Raw genomic sequence first — 19,804 nt, forward strand, 5'->3', positions numbered from 1 at the left:
CTGAAAAGGGGCTCAACGATTTGTACTGCTTTCCATTAACACTGCTTGGAGGTGCATCTGGGTGCAACTCATTTGCATCTTCCCTCTCTCCTCCCCTACTAGAACAGTAGCTCCACCTACCTTACAGAAAATTAAGCATGGTTGCTGCAGCCATGTAGGAGAATTTCTGAACAAAATAACCCCTCCCCCCAAATAATATTAAGTGTAAAAAGCTGAAAAAATTAGATTTCCTAATGACACAAATGCAACCACCTACCTAAGATTTAGGTTGCTCTTAGTGTACAGAAAACAGGCATTCAAAGAGTTAATGGGTGTGTGTTAATCTTGCTGCTGCTAAATGGAGTTACACGTGTGCAGAAATGGGAGAACAGATCCCTTACTGTTTTTCATTTTTTGGATGTGGAGAGTTATATTTCACGGGGGATGAAAAACAAATAAATTTTACTTTAGGAACCCTTCTGTTTTACTTGCACTATCACTAGTTTTGGCTGCCTCGGACTGCAGGAAAAAAAAATGATTGACCAGGAGAATATCACATACTTTACTTAAAATGCAAGATAAATACATGACAAGGGTACTTTCATTGTTCTTTAAAATATAAGCTTACTTTAGCACTGAGTATGAAAAATGTACTTTACATATGCCCCCTCTCCAGGCAGCTTCAGCTACCAATACCTGAAATCTCCTTGTTCCCATGGCACATGAAGAAGCCCATAGTTTGGTGGAAGCTTACTTTTCTTCCACTTCCTCTCCACTCCTCAATGTCTGCATTATCTGCAACAATTCAGCTTCAAAAATCTTTTCCTGCTATAATTGCTTGACACTTATGGGCCAACTCTTCTACCGTGTATTCAGGATAAACTATTTCCTCGGCACTCACATACAGGCGCATAAGCTGTGCTTTGGAGGATTCAACACTAAACCTCTGAATGAGGTTGATAACTGGCTTCTTTCTCTGCCAGAGAGCACAGTGCATTCCCACTTTGCAGAAGGAAGCGTTCCTGCCTGGATCACTGCTTTTCTACTACTGCTGCCCACATTTTTTCTTGACAAGCAGCATGTTCTGTTCTCTGAGAAATACCCCTCTCAAGTCAATTTGTACTCTTCACCAGGGGATAAAGTATCCCCCTTTCTCCCTTTCCACCATTAACATCCCACAACTAGAAACCTTAATATGTATGGATTTTCAAGATTTTTAAGACAGGCAAATGAAGTCTTAGCAGTCTGTTGAAATGTTTTGTAGAATGAAAAGACCTTTTCTTCTGATCAAGGCATCTGTCAGTATGATACAGTCCACTCAGCTCCTCCCATAATTCATAATTTGCTTTTACGTTTCAATAGCACTAAAGTTCACTACTGCTTAGTGCTATTAACTTTATGAAGAATAGAGGTTTGAAACAAAACACAAATGTTAAAGACTTCTGGAGAAAATTTCTTGATCCTAGGTGTCAGTTAAGGAATATTGGCAACGTTGACCTATTTTTTGGGTCAATATTCTGATTTGAATATTGCAATATTAATGGTCACCATCCCTGGAGGTATTTAAAAGGTGTGTAGATGTGCCACTTAGGGACATGGTTTAGAGGTAGACTTGGCAGTGCTAGGTTAATGGTTGGACATTAATGGATGATCTTAAAGGTCTTTTCCAACCTAAGCAATACTATGATAAAGCACAGAGTGAAGTGATGTGTAAGATGAACTGGTAGGCTCTCCTATAATTTGGTTGTCTAACATTTTCCTTTAAGGTTTCCTGTGATTTTTTTCTGTGAAGCTCAAATTAAACGGTTTCCAGCAGGAAACACATTTTACATTCTCTTGCTTCCCTCCTTAAGGAAATGTAGAAGCCTACAAGAAGTATCTGCCCCGATACCTATGACTGACACCCTGCAAAAGTTGTGCAAGCTGCAGCAGGAAGACATAGGAATTGGAGCTAGACTAAGAACAGAAAGAGGAGGAAGGAAAATTAGTCAAATGTCTGTATCTGTGACTACCCAGACCTGTCAGAGACCCAGCTCCCCTTCTGCGGCACAGGTCAGGACACAAAAACCTCTGTTACAAGAGTGGAAAAGCAGAGTCACACAACCAGGGTGCTCTCGTCCTCCATCTGCTTCCTTCAGAGCAGACCCCACTCTGGTTTTCCCAGAGTGGAAGTAAGAGGTAAGGAGAGAAATGTAGTGCCACACAAGGTGGGGCAGTGAAGCCTATGCCATTAGGATGGAAGTGCTATGACAAAACCAGGTACAAATACGACACTGCTATGCAGGAGGACGCCTTGGTGGAATCCCTGGCTGGCCAAGGCGAAGACAGCCACTGATGCAGCTGTGACAACCCATACTGTTTCCATCAGATCTGCCATACCGACAATTCATCACACTACCCATCACCTCCATATTGCAATAAATAAAAAAGCTTTGAAAGGGAGAAAGTTACAAGGAACATGGGAGAGTTTACTAAATGTGACAGAAGAGTTGCAGAGAGGGCAGCCCCTATCATCCTGCCAGCAAGATTCTGTTTTTGCTAATGCTTTACATGGGATGCAAATATTTTCTGTGAAAAAATAAGGCAAAGTGTTAGCTTAGGAACTTACACAGAAATGAAAGACTGTTTCATTACATATTTTTACATAGGCCTAGGCATATATAAGCAGTGGAGATCAAGCAGAAATATTTATTTTGTTATCATTATTTTATCTTCATTGGTCTGTGACCCCAGTCAGCAAACTTTGTTTAAGGAAGTCTAAGTGAACAGGGTCTGTTTCCTATAAAATCATCTCACATCTTCCTGGTCTGGCTTACATTCAGCCCTTTCAGTAATGTCATACCAAGCTGAGAGAGAATGTTGTTTACAAATAATTTGAGATAAAACATAAGCCTCTAGGTCTTCACTCAGCTAGTTATTTCAAAACATCTCCTGTTTTAGAATTTACAATCCTTCCTTCTCTTATTTCCTGGACATATACCACCCTTTGCATCTTACTGAAGTGGAAGCTCACCTTGTCTGCAGTTTCTATATCAACAGCCTTTGTAGTACATAGGCATAGAACATGCTAAACCCTGGTGTCCTAAGATAGAAATATAATATTTCTTGTAGGGTATTAATCTAGTGAATACCAGATGCATTTTTGCTAATTTATTTTATGTATAAAAGCTATTAATGTAGGATCAAATATTAAAACGTGTTTGAAGTAGCACTGCTTTTAAAATATTTAGAACTTTATTCTAAAAATCAGAAAAAACACAGTACTTTTACCTCAAGTGTCTCTTCAGAATGAAATCTTAGAACAGTTGAAATCTTTCATATAAAGCTTAATGGTAAGGTTTGCATGTGCATACGTATGATGCACTTATGTTATAAATGTGAACACAGTCCAGAAATATAGCTGTTGCTGATTTTTGTACAGATAAACACAAACACAGCCCAATATTGTCTTTTCACGTGATAGTTCTTTCCTTTGAGGACAACTCTTACTGTTTGTTTTCAGTCATGAATTAGTGCACAGAAATAGAAGTACAATCTTTGTGTAGCACCAAAAGGTGGTAACTATCTAATGATTGACTGAAATCCATAGCCCAAGTCCCCTTGGCTTCAACAAAAGAGTTGGGGATTCTGTGAAAGTATACAGTGCATACTAAATAATCTCATTTTTCAAGAGAAACTAAGGAAGTCCTGCCTAAACTAAGACAAAAAAAATTATTAAAACTGACTCAGGTATATTGTATACATGGTTCTGTTTCAAAAAATATTTTTAAAGGACTCAAATCAATGCAATCCACATAACTGTAGAGACAGTACAGCTTACTAGACACTGCTCACCTAAGTTTTTTGTCTTCTGCTTCATTCTGCAGGCTTTTCAAGACAGGAAGTATTAAAAGTGAAGTGAATGAAAAAAAATAAAACCCCTAACCCCTCTCTTCCCTTACACTTTGTTTATTGATGGATGTTTATTCTGAGAAAGTAATACTAGCAGCAATGCTGGATACACAACATCTAGGATCATAGCTTGTCTCTTAATAGAAGTGGCTGTCACGTATGAGATAATTAAAACAAATTTTGCTAACAGTTTGACTCAGCTATAACTATCTGAATGGAAAATTTTCAGAGGCTTAATACTCTGGTCATACAAGGCCAGACAGAAAGGGAGAGTTTCTGAATGTATAATACAGTCTTAGGTGGGTAAGAACTGAATGATACATTACATTATTTAGGATTACTGAAAGCCATAGGCTAAGTTTTTGGTGATACCATAACACAAGTGCCAATCCCAAAAGTTTTTTAAATAAAGGAGAACAAATAGCAGCTATGGAAAAAATATAGCCATTTTATTTTACAGATTTTTTTTTTTTAATTGAAATATGGCTATGCAACATGAGGGTGTGACATTCTACCACACGAACCATAATTAAAAGTGCTTTCTGGAATTATTCTTTGTCCTCATTTTCTGGCAAAATACTTTAAAATAATGGCCAATATTAAAAAAACCTTACAAAATGCTCTCAAACAGTAGCATTGGAATGCTACTGCATTGTGCCTTCAATACACACCAGAAGGATGCACTGCATTGGACAGTGTGGCTTTGGTATCAGTATTTATTACAGAGATATGAACTAAGGGCAACATACAAACATTCCTACCAGTACATACCCTATAATATAGGATTTTAAAAAAAGACTGTTTCAATGCACCACCAACTGCTGGCAAGCTGTAGACCAAACAAAAAAAAAAGGCAACAGATAACAATGCTTAGATAAGTTTGAGGAACTGACTTATATTGAAATCTCAATTAGAAGAGGTTTCAGGGCAAGAAAATAAAGTTATCAGGCATCATCTGGTAGAATTGAATAATAGTCAAATGAGAAATTACTGAACTTGCAAGGTAACTTGGGGTACAAAAGAGGACAGTTATGATGCCTGGAAGCAGAGGGGGAAAATCTGGGCAGATGCAAAAGGGATGTCCTTCCAAGCTAATGGCGAATGTCTTTGGAGTCAGAGATGGGTTTTACTTGAGGAGGGAGATACACATGGCCAGAAGGGCTCGTGACCAGGTCTTGGAATAAGTGTGGGAAGTATGGCCTTTTTAGGGTAAAAGAGAGACTCTTTTCCCAATCTTTTTCTCTCTGATCATGAAAAGGAAGAAGAAGCAGAGAGGGTTTTGGCCCACAAATCCCCATGTCCTTACTAGGCCTCACTGGTGGTATCTCCACACAATAAGAAGGCTGGAGAAACGGAATTGCTCTGCACACTCAGCTTTGAGGTGCTGTGACCAATAGTGGGATGCGCCAAAAGCTGGTTTTAATGTCAAATCAAATGAAGACCACTTGGTCCTGAACTACATACTTGCAAGTCTGATCTCTGTATGCAGAATATCTAATGAAGAATGAAAATTTAACAAAAGCCCCCAAACCAACAAACAAAAACCCAAAAGTGAGAAAATATATGTATATTTATTTTAAAATAAAGAAGGAGATTATTAATAGATTTGCAAAGGCAACTATTAGAACCTGCACTTTTTAGGTTATTCAGAAAGAGAAAAACAGTGTAATGACAAAGTTTGTTAATGATACAGAGGGACCTAAGAGAGCTAGGAGACAGAATTGCATATGAAATTCCCTGTTAATAAATGTAACAGCATACAGTAATAAAAAAAATAATTCTAACTATAAATGCATAATGAAAGCCTCTATGACATCAGCTACCAATCAGGAAAAAACCAACCCCAAACTAAGATTCACTGTGGCTGGTAATCGAACTGAATTTCAAACTCATTGAAAATCATGAAGTATGTAGCACAGTAGGCAAAAGAGAGACTGAGCATACAGTGGCATAATAATGTTTTCTAAGTTCTCATTATGCAATTAACTGAAAACTGTATGCAGTTATGGTCATTTCATCTCAGAAAGAGAAATAGCACAGGAAAAGGTATAGCAAAAAACAGTAAAGAAAATGAAAAGTATAGTATAGCTTCTGTCTCAGGAGCCGTGAAAGAGCCTAAGATTTCCTGCCTGGGAAAGAGAGGATTTAGAGCCATATAATAATCAATAGTATCATGAGGAAGGAGAACATTTATTCATTGTGCCTCATAATACATGAACTTGCACAGAAGACCAAAGTAGAAATACAAAACAGAAATAAAAACAGAAATAAGATTTTCTTTTTTCCTTTTTTCTTTTTTTTTTTTTTTTTGGCTTATGCATTTAAAGAAATAGAAGTTACAATGCATAGTATATATAAGGTATACAGTGCAAAAAAGTTCATGACTTCTGATAAAAGAAAAAACACAAAAAAAATTGTCAAGTGAAGTACCTGAAGTCATTCTTGTGACTTGATAACAATTTCCTCTTTGCTTTGGGGATCAGTTTCATTATCCCTTAAGCAAGCTAACTTCTTTTCTCCTTTACAGATTCTGACATATGTCAGATATGGTCATTATAGGTTACTGTCAGTAAAAACACTTAATACTGGTAAGGCTGTTAATTTCATGTCTTTAAAAGACATTTAACATGTTACAAAAATTGTGATACTGTCTGGCAGTATTGTAAGATCTCAATACATTAAATACTTCAAACTATAAAGTTAAGTTGGAAAGTTGTTCGTTCAGACATCCGAAGTCTTGCTTGTTTCGTGAAAATATAATTGGTTCCTAAGGTACGAGCCCAAACTTTGTCAATTTGCCTTAATTTATTGTTAGAAAACATAAACCAGCATGGAGTAACTTTACGCCCTATTCCTCAGAAAGTAGCTGCTTTACTAGTGCTCATCATAATACAAAGAAGGGCTTTTACTTGTAGTCAAAAGCAGGTTTTAGCTTGGTTACATTTGTATTTGGTTCATTTCCAATGTTGAGCCTTAGATCAGCTGAGCCTCTTCCTCAAGGACGAGAAAGGCGAAATGACAGGAGCCAAACAGATCCAGTTATACAGGCTTACTTAAAAGATCTGTATTATCTGCACCCATTTGATTTACATCAAATCCAAACGAATTTTAAAACCAATTTAAAATGCCTAACTTCATCTTTTTTACTATTTTGCATTGATGAATAGTCAACAGAACAGAGAAATAAGATTTTTTTCAGGTATTTATAGTATAATTTACTAATTTACTGTAATTTTATTAATGGCTTTTTCATATATTAATGATCAACATTAAATTCTTATTAGCTGTTATGGTAATCCATCACTTTCACCACAGCATCATTCCAGAATGACAATAGCTATTGAATTTAGAGCTACCCACTAGAAAGAGAAGAGGGTTTAAGCTTAAAAATGTTCCTAGCATAGATTTTTTTTTTTAGTATCAGAGCCATGATATATATAGCAATCTGTGAGTCTGCTGGTCTTCAAAATTTAGTAGTCTGAAAAACATTATACCATATTGATTTCTACATAATATAAAATTGCTTATTTCTTTGGAATGAAAACAATCTAAAGTGTAAAGCTTTCAACTCTTTGCATATGGCTTTATTTCTTTAATTGATTTTTTTTTTCCTTTTCCAACTTGGAGTTGCTCTATATGGTAATTTCATTGCCCTCCCAATCCTCCCCCAAAATAATTTCTTCTTTCCATCCCCAAAGAACAGAAATAAATAAGACACATGGCAGATTCCTTATACACCCTTTACTCCCCTCACTTAACTGGAAGTGTCTTGAAAAGAAGACATGAAATGAGAAAAGTCCATCCCACAGGACATAGCAACCCAGAAAATCCTAGCTATTATTTTTGGTCCTGAATTAAGACAGTTTTTTCTCAGACCTCATTTTTTTTTAGGACACAAGAAATTCCATTTTCTAGCCAACTCTAGTGAAAAGCTAATTTTCTCACCACAGGAGGTCCTTTTAAAAACAATATAAAATAACCACATTGTATTCCTGATGCCTTTTAGATTTAAGGTTCTAGTATAGTGTTTCCATTTAAAGAAAATGTTGCTGGTGCTCATTACGGCCATGAGCTACGAAATCTGAGGCACTATGGACAATGACTTTTGGCAACCAGTCTGTTTATTGAATTGTAGGAGGCATGTTTTAATTCCTGGTGTAGACAGGACTAAAAAATATTTTTGATATTATTATGCATTTTACATAAAGGGCTGAAAATTATTTTGTCCCATCAATAAAGAAAAAATATCACCAAGAGTCTAGAGAGAATGACTATTGAGATGGCTGTGCTTTTTGGTGGGAATGAACCATTAACATTATCATTTGGAATCCCATTTTGATGCACCTGTAAAAAAGTACTGGGAACAAACTGAGAAAGTATTCCTGGAATGTAACTGAAGATGTGAAAAGCAAAAATTGATCAAAATTGCTGTTGTACCAGGTGTTTCTTTGAAACTACAGAGAAAAATAACCTCTAATGGACACTGAATAGTTTCTAAACCCACTGGGGGACCTGATTAAGTCCACTACCTTCAAATAAGGGAATGTAAAAATTAAATTTATTTCCCAGGTTGGTGAAACTGGGGGGAAGAAAAGTCTGCATCAGAATAAAACCTTGTAATTGACCATTTGTCATTATAATATTCTTATTTCAGAATTCAGGAAGCTTATCTTTCAAAGGACTTGTGTACAGTGTGTTTCTACCTCACCTCTTTGTCCCCTTTCTCTCTGTCTCTATAATAGTCATAATGTGAATACGACTATTATAGTTGATAGAACTTCTCCACAGTATTTTCCAGAGATACCTCAATTCCAAACTCATCAACTGGTCTCCTGATTTTATGATTATACTTTCCTATTAAGCATCTGTAACCTGCCTGGAAAGACAACCCAGCACTGGAAATTACTGTTTCTAAGTACATGAGTACAGAAAAAATAAAATGAATGACTCGAGCTCACACACTTGATTTGAAAACTAATCTAGGTCTATTTCCTTTACCAGCTACATGCAAAAGCTTGTTAAAAATCTTTAGCTATATATCCAATTAAGCTGACAGTGTCTCAAGGTTTGGAAGTTGCCAGGAAGGCACTGACATTTATTTAAATACCATAGGTATTTATTTAATGGAACTAAAATTTAGGTTTGTCTCTGCACATGGAATCATCCAAGTTTAGCTTCTGCTGTGGAAGGTACAACTCTGAGACCACCCTTTTGGCAAAAAATTCTTATTTCAGTGCATTATTATTGAGAACCGTCACATCTCTCTGATAAAACAGCATTATCCAAAGATAAACAATTCAAGCAAATGAAAATGGTTATCTGTCATTTAGCTGTGGACAAAAAAAGGACACAAGGAATCTAAAAGTACAACTTCCAGTGTGTTGAGCCTCTCAGGACTGTTCAGAAGTGGAGGGTTAAATGTTCCAGACTGAACCAGTGAACCCAAAGTAAGTCTCTGTTGCCTATTACATGTCTGTATCTTGCAGGAGAAAATTCATGGAAGAAAACAAGTTCATATTTTGTAGTGGTCTTAGCAAAGATGCTAATAATACAAAATTAAGGTTGTTGAATGCTCTTTAATAAACTGCAGTTATACAGCTGGAATAATATAAATCAAACTGCTTTGGCTAGATGAATATCTCACTGATTCACCTTGCCTCTTCCATTTTCTCTTAGCTCACTTAGAGCAACACCTTACAATGATCTTCCATACTACTCTAGATTTTCCTCACCTCTCAGTCTAATGAAATTTTGTTTTTGAATCTCACCACTGGCTCCCCCTTATCCAAAGTTTAATTTTGCATCAAGAGGCAAGCTTTCTACAACTACAATGATGTTCAAGTTGGACCATTTATTTATTCTAGTCTTAAAAGGTGTTTGTCATAGTTAAGATCTAGTGCAAAACTCTCACAGATAAGAACGACCCACCCTGGAAAGCCTAGAGCTGATAAAGAGTGAGCTAGAGGGTGGGAGAACGACTATATTCAGAGGTAACAGAAATTGTTTACAAACTTCCCTAAAGTTTAAGGGCATTTCATTTAAACCTACTGAATTTTGATACAAGGTATAATAAGAAAGCTAGCAGGAAATATAGATCAGAGCAAGAAAAAGAAGAGCCTAGAGTGAAGTGAAGGCTAAAGGTAAAGAGTACACTGTATGAGTTTAATTAGTTTTAATGTAGATACATACAGCCTAAGGCACACCACTCTATTTGTGTTTGGTGGCTGATGTACAATACGCCAGAGATAAAACTCCAGGCATTTCTAATTTCAACATAAGCACTTTTCCTCATTCAAGAGAAACAAGCAATTATGGTAACAGTGAATTTGAAATTCTCTGCCAACAGACTGTTCCTAAAATAAGTAGTTTCTAAAAGCATCAACAAATATCAGTGGTGAAATACAGGCCACCGCCAGCATCCCATATTCAAATTCAGTATCAGTAATTATTTCCATAACAATAATATTCACAATCCTACTACACATAGGATTTGCATGTGAAAATTCTAAATAAATTTGTTTAGGGGTATAACCTTTATATATATATACACACACATATACATGTACACATACATATATATAAAAAATACACCTGTGTGCACAGCCAAGTTTAACATTCTTACTAAGTATTCACACCGTTCACAATCTTTGGAGATATTTAAAACCAAAGCAGACAAGGTCCTGAGCAACCTGCTCTGGTTGGGCCCACTTTGAGTGAGGGGCTAGACCAGAGCCCTCCAGAGACTCTTTCCTACCAGGAAGTAAATTAACATCTAGCCCTTCTGGATATGCTGTTTCAATTGCTCTTACCCCTTTGTTACTCCATTTTGTCTTTTTCCTTTGTAAAAGGAACAGAACGCCAACATAAAAATCATCTTCTAATTGTTTTCTCCAGACAAACAAACAAGAGAAAATGGAACCAGATGACTAAAAGAAAAAAGGAGAATACTCTATAATATATCTCCTTCCTGAGAAAAGAGAAAGCTGTTCCTAAGTTCCCTCCCTCCTCCTGCTACTGCCTTCTTCAGGGAAGCTTTATATCAAAGAAGATAAGTTTCAGCGACAAAATTAATGTTAAAAACAATGGAAAAATTTAATATAAAATGCAGCTTAACACTTCTGACAATAAAAAAAAAATAACTTCTGAGACTTCTGAAAAAAACAAAACAGGCATCCTTCTACTATTTCACCACCTAAAAAATAATTTAAAAATTGATTTTAAGCTCAATTTCAAAGAACTTCTATAAACCTTGCCTATTCAAAAACTGCCTACTCAAGCAGTTATCTTTGTCTTTAACTTTCTTTTAGGAGAAAATTAATTTTGCTTTGTGTTACAGAGATCTTCATGAATTAGGCCCAAATATACAAACTTACTCTGTTCAAGTGCTCTGATTAGGGAATTTAACATGGAGGTCAACAGGTACAAGATTCAAAAGAGAATAACTTTGTAGGCACATAAATTTACGCTGAGGGAAAACTATTTGAGTAATTTCTATTACATGAATAAAACTACTTGCCTTAATTTTTCTCAAGTCTGCAGATATAAATTCATGTGCTTAATTGTTCAAAGGAGTCATCTTGTTTCATATTAAGAGCAGTAACATTTCTGAATGGCCAAAGCTAGGCCAAAGACTTTAGCTGCTCATTTTCCGTGTTCATTATTGCTATATATATCTCTAGAAAAGATTTCTCAGAGATTTTTTAGACAGTAAAATTTATCTAATTTCATTTTCTTGAATAACAATATCTTAAAAAACAAAACCAGGTTAGCATAACAGAGAAATTAGACTAAGTAGAAGAAAGAGTTGGAGAGTGATTTGTCTTCAGGACTTTAAAATAAACCCTCTAAATCAAAAAATGGGCAGCTGTATTATATTTTTTAATAGTCTATAAGAAACTTTTGAATTAAATGAGAAAATATTTTCTAGGTTCTATTCTGTTGCCTACCCTATAGTTCAACTTTCTCAGCTGTCAATTATTCTCATCTGCAAGTGAGGTCAGATGAGGTCGTTATATCCCTTAAAACCCGGAAGACACTGCTGCAGGAGATGACCCCTTGATATGGAATAATTACTTTTATTATTTGGTATTTTCTCTTCTATTTAACTAGAGTACTTGCTAATACTTAGTATGTACACACATATTTGCAGGAGCACGTATGGGAATACAGTGCAGTAAAAGCCACTAATGCTAAATCGCTTGAGATGTCAAAGTTCCAGCACAAATTTCACAGGAGTGACACAGAGACTCAGACATTCAGATTCCTCTCAACTTCTCAGTCCCACCACCTACCAGCCACAGCTCTCCCAACTCAGGGCACCAAACTGGAGAAGGCTTGTCCATAAGGAAATGAATGATGGTGATTTTAAAATTCACCCTAGAATATACCGAGGAACAATTTGCTGCTTACCAGCTCTCCCCTGTCCCCTTCAGACCCATGCTTTTCACAACCCAGAGCTGCTTCTGACCAGCATGAAAAACTTTCTTCCATTCAAATGACAGTAAAAGTGTCCTTTCATGTCCTTTCATGCCACAAAAGCCATTTCATTACTCAACAATCATTTTGCAAAAATATTCAGTAAAAACACAGTTAAAAACTTCCTGAACTATGTAAACCGTTGATTCCTGTTTAATTACTAATCTGGCCAATAACTAGGAAATCTTCATGATACACGTAAGTAAAAAAAGAGTCTCTTATATTACTCCTAAGCAACAACTGTCCTTTTAGATTTTCAGAAAGATGAAGGATACTATATAGATTGCCATGAAAAACGCTTCTGATGCCCATAACAATTTAATAATTAAATCACACCTTTACATAAAATAGCAGCAGCTCCATTCACACATAAAGACAATATCCCAAATTTCCCCCTAAACTCCTTAACAGCAGATTCTTGTTATTTTAAATGATCATTTACTAAGTGAAGAAAAAGACTGAGTAAATTCATACATCTTCACTGAAAATTATAGTCAGCTGACATTTACTGAATCTTGTTTTCCCTCTTCTAAATGCTAGACCAGCACACCCCAAACTGCATATCGAATCATAGTTTACAAAAAATAACCTAATCTAGCTAATGCCAAGAAATAAACCTTGGAATTTCAGATGCAGAATGCACACATTTAAGAGAGTATTGCCAGTTATACCACAAATATCATCTAGGACTGAGAAAAGGCTAGAGACCAAGCCCAGAAGAAGTATTGCTGATAGATCTACCTAAAACACTCCTCACTATCATTACTGCTGGGAGGGAGGGAAGGGAAGGTGGGGGGAGAGGCAAAGCATAGCCCTAAATGCCCTCCTTGTTGGCAAATGAGGTGAAAAAAGAAATCAGTCACACGTCTAGTTTTCCTATTTAATGTCCATTAAAAATTATGCAAGCAAGATCACGCAGCTCTATTTATATATGAATGCAAATAAACAGTCAGCTTATCAAGCATATTTTTAAAAGATGAAGAAAAACACACAAGATTTGTCTATAGATCTGGTGCATTTTGATAAACAGAATGGGCACAGCCTACAACTAAATACATATTTATAATGATTATTGTTTTTTTACCTCCAGTTTCAGTGCCGAGATCCTGAACGCAGAAAGCTCCAGTGCTGGATACTGCTTGTTTCTTTTCTGATTTTTCCTTTTCTTTTCTTTCCTTTCTTTTTCTTTTCTTTTTTTTTTTAATGTATTTTTTGGTAGTTTCAAGTACAGAAAGATTCCAAGGCAGCCTTACCTAGATGAGGAGAATCTGGAGTTTGGACATGACCTCCCCAAAATCTTTGGTCAATAAAAGAAAAAAAAACCCAAACAACCAACCACCAAAAACCCAACAACAACAAAAAAAACAACCCCAAAATGAAAGAGCAAACAAACAAACAATCGAGCTCAGTCCCAGTTAGCTCCTGCTAGCATAAAAGTTCAGATTTCGCTACTGAGATCATTGCTCTATTCTAAGTAGTTTCGCTCAATGTGTGGTTCTAACAAAAACACCCTCTGCAGCTGGAGGGAGCCTTAACCAAGCACGAGCCTGTCAAGCTTTTCCCAGTGACTTCTGTCTACTAAATTCAGACTGATGTTTTGTGAAAGGGGCCTCAACAACCAGGCCCAGATTGCCTGAAAAGTATTTCCTGCCTTTGAGAGAGAGGGAGCGGGAGAGAGAGAGACAGCGAGCCTGCCTGCCTGCGCCAGGGAGAGGGAAAGGGAGCGTGCAGAGGTAGGGGGAAAGGAAAAAAAGACAACAGGACCGAGCGTTTGAAGACGTTAAGCTTAATGCAGTGCTCAGCTAGTTCTGTCAAACGGGAAGATCTCTGCTAAAGTTACATAATGTAAAACTATTCTCAAGCCCCTCCCTCCTGTGTTTTTTTTTCCTTTGAAGAAATCCTTTATGCATCTTTAATGTCCCTGCAGAGATAACAGCTACCCAGAACAACAGGAGAACACCTCCCAGCACCTGGTCTTTGGCACCAGGTAGTGAGAAACAGGCAGAGAGCAACATGGTCTAAACTCGATGAACACATTGCATTGACAAAGGGTCTAGTGCTACTCTGACGCGCAAATAATATACACAGTTAGACAGACATCGTTTACACGTGTACACTACAATTGTATTCCTACTCAAGAGAATAAGCCTGATCTGAGAAAATGAACGCTACAGTTTAAACACAGTCATATTGCAGGCAGCGGTATGTGTTGCTTTACCTCTTCTGAGAATCCTCCAGAGTCACACAAATCCAGGTCTGTAAAAGCAAAAGGACAGACTCCATCTTGATCACATTAGTATTTTGCTGACATAAAACACTTGTAACTACTTCGTTCCAGTTTGACAGGGTGCCTGAATCACATCTCCAGAGTAACCCACAGCATCTACATCCTTTGCTTTATACAAATTTAGTGAATATCATCTGTTTATCTTTTCTGCTTTCTTCTGCCTCCTCTGAATGACTTCCTCTTAGCTGTTCCAGCCTGAGAACTTGGACTACCATTTGGTTTTGATTAAAACCAGACGGACAGCTCTGTAAAAGTTTGAGGGTAAGCTAATGGAAATGACTAGTATGGCTTTAATTAGTGTATCTACTAATAATAAATATCAGCTATTCATATAGCAAATTCTACTAATAAATGCATGTAAGAAACATTTTTGGTCACTGTCTCATTTTTAGGTGAAATCACTTAATTTTTATTTCATTTAATTCAATGTGAATCATAATGGTAATGACCATGTATGATTTCCAAACTACAGGATGAAGTTTAAAGAAAAAAAGAAGTGTTTCTAAGTTTAACTGTCTTCCCGGGTGGGTCAGCCATACATCTTTTATCTCCTGATAACCCCTTCAGCCAGTGGAAACCCTCTTTATGAATTACTACTCTGAGTAAACGATTTCACCATTTCTGATCAGGTTTTTGATTGGAATCTTTGGCCCTTGGCTGGCCTTTGGAGGGAGCTACAGACTGCGGAGTTAAGACAGCACATACACATGCTATACAAAATGGTGCCTGGACATTTAAAGACCAGAAAGTCTCCATTTAGCAGGCCTGCCACAACTGGGACAGAGTATTTATTCTGAAAGGAGATAGGAAACTTTCATAATTACTAACTGCTGATACATGAGCTTTCTACCAGCCTCCAACAACTGCCTTTTAACTGTTTATATAATGCCTTTATTAGCTCAAGTGAGTCTTCTCGAGGGCATTTCTTAGTCAAAGGAAAGCCATCTCTGCATGGCTGTCTCCAGCTCCCACTAATATGGCCATATCTGGAGCTAATTTGTCAAGCTTTAGCTCCTCAGCATGTGGAATTTTGTGCTAAAGTCTGCTAAATTTGCCGAATGTGGTCTTCATTGTCATACATGTAATTTTATACATGCATTTTTCAGCCTTAAAATTACAGTATTAACTTTAAAAGTTAGTTGCAAAATTATGCAGGCCCAAATGGAAGTGGCTTTGAAATTTTTCCCAGTAGTTTTCATGTACATGGATAGTGGATGTAGACAACCTTAAGTGGAATGACTTACTAGCCTAACCCCTGCATCTTCAAAGACAGAGGTCTTTGAAGCCCGTAAAAGGAAATGGCATATGTGTGGTAAACTCTGAACAGTCAGAAGTGCAGCCCCAGAGGTAAATAACTTTTCAGAATGATTTTTAACTGTATTTGGCTAGCCCAAGATCTGAATGCATAACTTTTACTCTACTGTAAAGTGTGATTTATACTATTTTCCTGAAAGATTTCTCGTTTGGAATTCAGTTAATAAATTACATGCTGCAAAGGGACATGTTTTATTTGCAATTATGCAATTGCATAAATTTCACAATTTTGAAATCTATTTTTATGGGAATCAAAATAAAACAAAAAGCCTTTAGTTTCTTTACAGTTAAAATTTACTGAGCATATTGGGTTAGATACTACCAAAAATTGGTAAAAAGCCCTGTTTAAAACACCTTGTTCCCCCCCAAAATCAGGCATTTCAAGAAAAAATTTTAATAAAAATGTTTTTTATCCGATTATTTTTCTTCAGTTAAACTTCACTTAACATTCCGTTGGGAAGCTTTGATTTCAATAAAATAGTTGTGGTTTTTTTCTGTTATTTGGCTTTGTTTCTTTTATTTTTTTTTTCTCCCCAGAAACTGGTCACAGGAATAAGATTTTAAAAATGTATAAGTGAGGACATATTTAAAAGTTACAAAGGTATTAGGACATGGTCTGCTTTGTGAAAGAGGTTCACAAAGACAGCTTGCTTTCAAATATTCTAACGCTTGATGAATAGCTAAAAAAGAGGAAAGAAGGACATTGTAGACAATGTCCATTTCCTCTCTAATAAAGCTGGGGACAGACTCTCTCCTATATATCTTTTCCTGCTACTACACCTACAGAAAGAAGAATAACCAGAATTTGAATACCTGTCCTAAGCTGCTTTGATAAAACTCTATAATGATAACAATAATAATAATAAAAAGCATATATCAGTATTTTATGGTGAAAAAAGAGAAGAACAAATAAATGTAATCATAACATCTAAGTCTGAAAATCTTAATAATAGTGTTAGGTCTTGGACAATCAATAGAGCTGAGAAAAGAAAATAGAAGAATGGAGGAGTAACAAGAAATAAGGTAGTTCAATAATGAGAGAAGTTAATAACACTGCTGTACTTTGTATGCAGTGGTAAACTTCAACTGCATTCAGACTGGCTATACTAAAATGTTAGAATTTAGCTCCTTGCTGTTTCTGAGAGTAAATCAAACACAAAGATGGTCTTTTTTGTTGGTACTTCTGTAGCTCAGAAAACCATATGGCTCAAAGCTAGGCCATAAATCAGGTTTTCAGACAACTCTAATTGCTTTTTAGGTCATGTTAGATGAAAAATCATCATATTCTATTACTATTATAACTATATTTTATTTCTAAAATAATTATAAAATGAGAATAATGTAGAGAAAAGTATAATTTATGTGATGTTATTTATCCCAAAATATAAAATATTTTTTTTCTTATTAGTATCGTACACTCCATGACATATTATGGGAAGAGAAACAAATAATCTATTTACATGATCCTACATAAAACGAGCTACCAAAACAATTAAAAAACTAAGAAAAATTTGAAGTAGCCAAGCAATTTCTGTTGTAGTTGTACACAGATATTAGTATAATACTGATACAGATATTTTCAGCCATATTATTTTTTTTTGTCTGAGGATGTGATTGCTCTTTCTAGACCTAGAACTACACATGGAGGTAGGTCTTCTCCATAACTCCGTTCTTGTTCAGTCATATCTCTACATAAATTAATGAGAATTTATTTGATTCATGCAGCTGATTTATAAAAGATCATTAACATACAATATAGCTATGGTTTATTGCATAAAAAAGCGAACTTCTTCAGTGAAATAGGATCACCAGGGTTTGTGGACTGACCCAATCAGTTTTCATGCCTAAAAAGCAATCCTGCTGACAGAGTAATGTGTACTAAAAGGAGAAGGGAAAAAAAAGCACACCTGAAGTCACTGTCATTTGTCTTCAGCAGCAGAAGTTGCCATATGCCTTGTAGAAAAATATGAAAGTTTTTCCTGACATCTTCCTTTTTCTTCCCTAAAGAGTATAGTTAAACCTGACAGATCTCCCCTAATGGCTGAAGTATGATGTAAAAAAAAGATTTATTTTGTTTAAGTATACCTGGAAACAGCTGAAAGTACAGTAAGACAGAGGCAGACAGCTCAATTTTTTTTAACCATTTTCAAAGTTTCAACATTTGCTTTTGCTTCACAGTAGAATTACCTGATTTCATTAAGTATTTCATACTTTCAAATTCCCTACTGTATCAAATATATTATTTTGTTCATGCCAAGACCTTTCATGAAGTTTTGGATGTGATGAAATCATTATGGATAAAACACAAGAGGGAGCAAGGGAAAGAAAGAGAAAGAGAAGCATTCATCAGGCATACACAGACTGGCATAATAAAGAGGCTGGGGGCAGTAGCCAGGTGTGAGAGAAACTCAGATTTCATGTACTACTTGTGTTCAGGGACATGAGCATGTCTCCTATATCCTTTGCTAGGTCCTAGCACACTGAAGTACAGCATAAATGTGTTGCATAAGGAAGTCTAAAAAAGGCTCTTTACAATTTCCCAGTTCCACTAACTTTACAAGTGGTTATTTCAGCAAAATGACATTTGTTTGAATATGTTAAGATTACATCTATATGCAAAACTCTTCATTACTAAGCATTTATGAGCAGGATATAATTTAAGCTACTTGAGAAATGTCCTCATCAACCTTTAGACAGACACTTCAGGACTCAAACTCACGAGGAGAATCAAAAATATTTGTGTGTATCACTATAAGAAATAATGTATCATTTAAAAAAACCCAAATCAAATAAACCTAATTCTAATTAAACTGTTTGTTTGGAATTTGCTGCTAATTACATTTTTACAATTTGGAATATTGAATTCTAATTGTCAGAGAACCTAAACTTCTCAATACTTTAGACAGAAACATTTAGATCCTTGTTTAAACACCTTAAGTCTTGCATGTGCTTATATACTTTCCTGTTCTTAGTGACATGTTAACAAAGATTATCAAAGGGAAAGAATAAAATTAAGGCCATTTTGGGTTTTTGTTCAAAAGTTCTATTTTTTTCCACAGAAGGTAAACTCTGAAATCTGAAGCTGCTTCTGAGGCAGGCACAAGCACCAAAATAATATGCCAAATGAAGACTAACATTGATTAAAAGAATGAAATTACTTCCAAAATGGGTAGATGATATTCGTTACACAGATAACCTATTTTTAGTACTGTTTGTTCTATTTCTTGTTTAGTACTTTTTGATCTTTCAAATTCAGGTTTGAACGATCAAAAGCAGGATTTTGTTTGTACTATAGTAGGCTATTTGAAGTCTGTTTTTCAGAGTTGCTTATGTTTTCCCCGACACAGATTGTTAGCCATTGCTCCAAACACATCTTACTTTACAAGTTTCAAATATTGGTAGGAATTTTTGTGTTAGTATTTTAAAACCTTTTCTTCATTAATTTTCATATGAAGTCCTTTCAGGCTACTTTATTTTAGCAGGAGGAAGCATTTTAGAAACACCAAAGGTGGATGCAATTAAATGTCCTAAGGGCAATGAAACTTTGCCCAAATTAGCTCTCAAGCGTACCCATTGGTGGACATGCTGGTTGATGAGCACACCTTTTCTTGTGTTGGCAAACAGATGACAAAACCTGTAAGAGTACAATTACTGCAGTCCCCATGGAAATAAAAACTGTCACAATCTACAGCTCCAGGTTTCTAGAGAAGTAATACTAGTTCAGCAAGACATTGTAAAGCTATTTGGTCAATACTGTTACACAATGATGTAAACTGAAGTTAAACTGCACTTTCAAGAGCTAATCGAAGAATAAGTGGTTCCAGTCTCACTGGAATATGCTATCCAGATTTTGGCCTT

General features: G+C 35.9%; 1 protein-coding gene across 1 annotated transcript in view; it reads right to left on the reverse strand.

Annotated features, from left to right (window-relative positions):
* Positions 1 to 13,897, reverse strand: part of DLC1 (DLC1 Rho GTPase activating protein) — a 230,751-nt gene extending 216,854 nt beyond the window's left edge. Inside the window, exon 1 of the mRNA XM_005433612.4 lies at positions 13,430 to 13,897. The gene's annotated coding sequence lies outside the window, so the exon portion shown is untranslated. The remainder of the gene's footprint in view (positions 1 to 13,429) is intronic.
* Between the last annotated feature and the right edge of the window lie 5,907 nt (positions 13,898 to 19,804).

This window comes from Falco cherrug, chromosome 1, assembly GCF_023634085.1.
Source record: "Falco cherrug isolate bFalChe1 chromosome 1, bFalChe1.pri, whole genome shotgun sequence".
NCBI lineage: Eukaryota > Metazoa > Chordata > Aves > Falconiformes > Falconidae > Falco > Falco cherrug.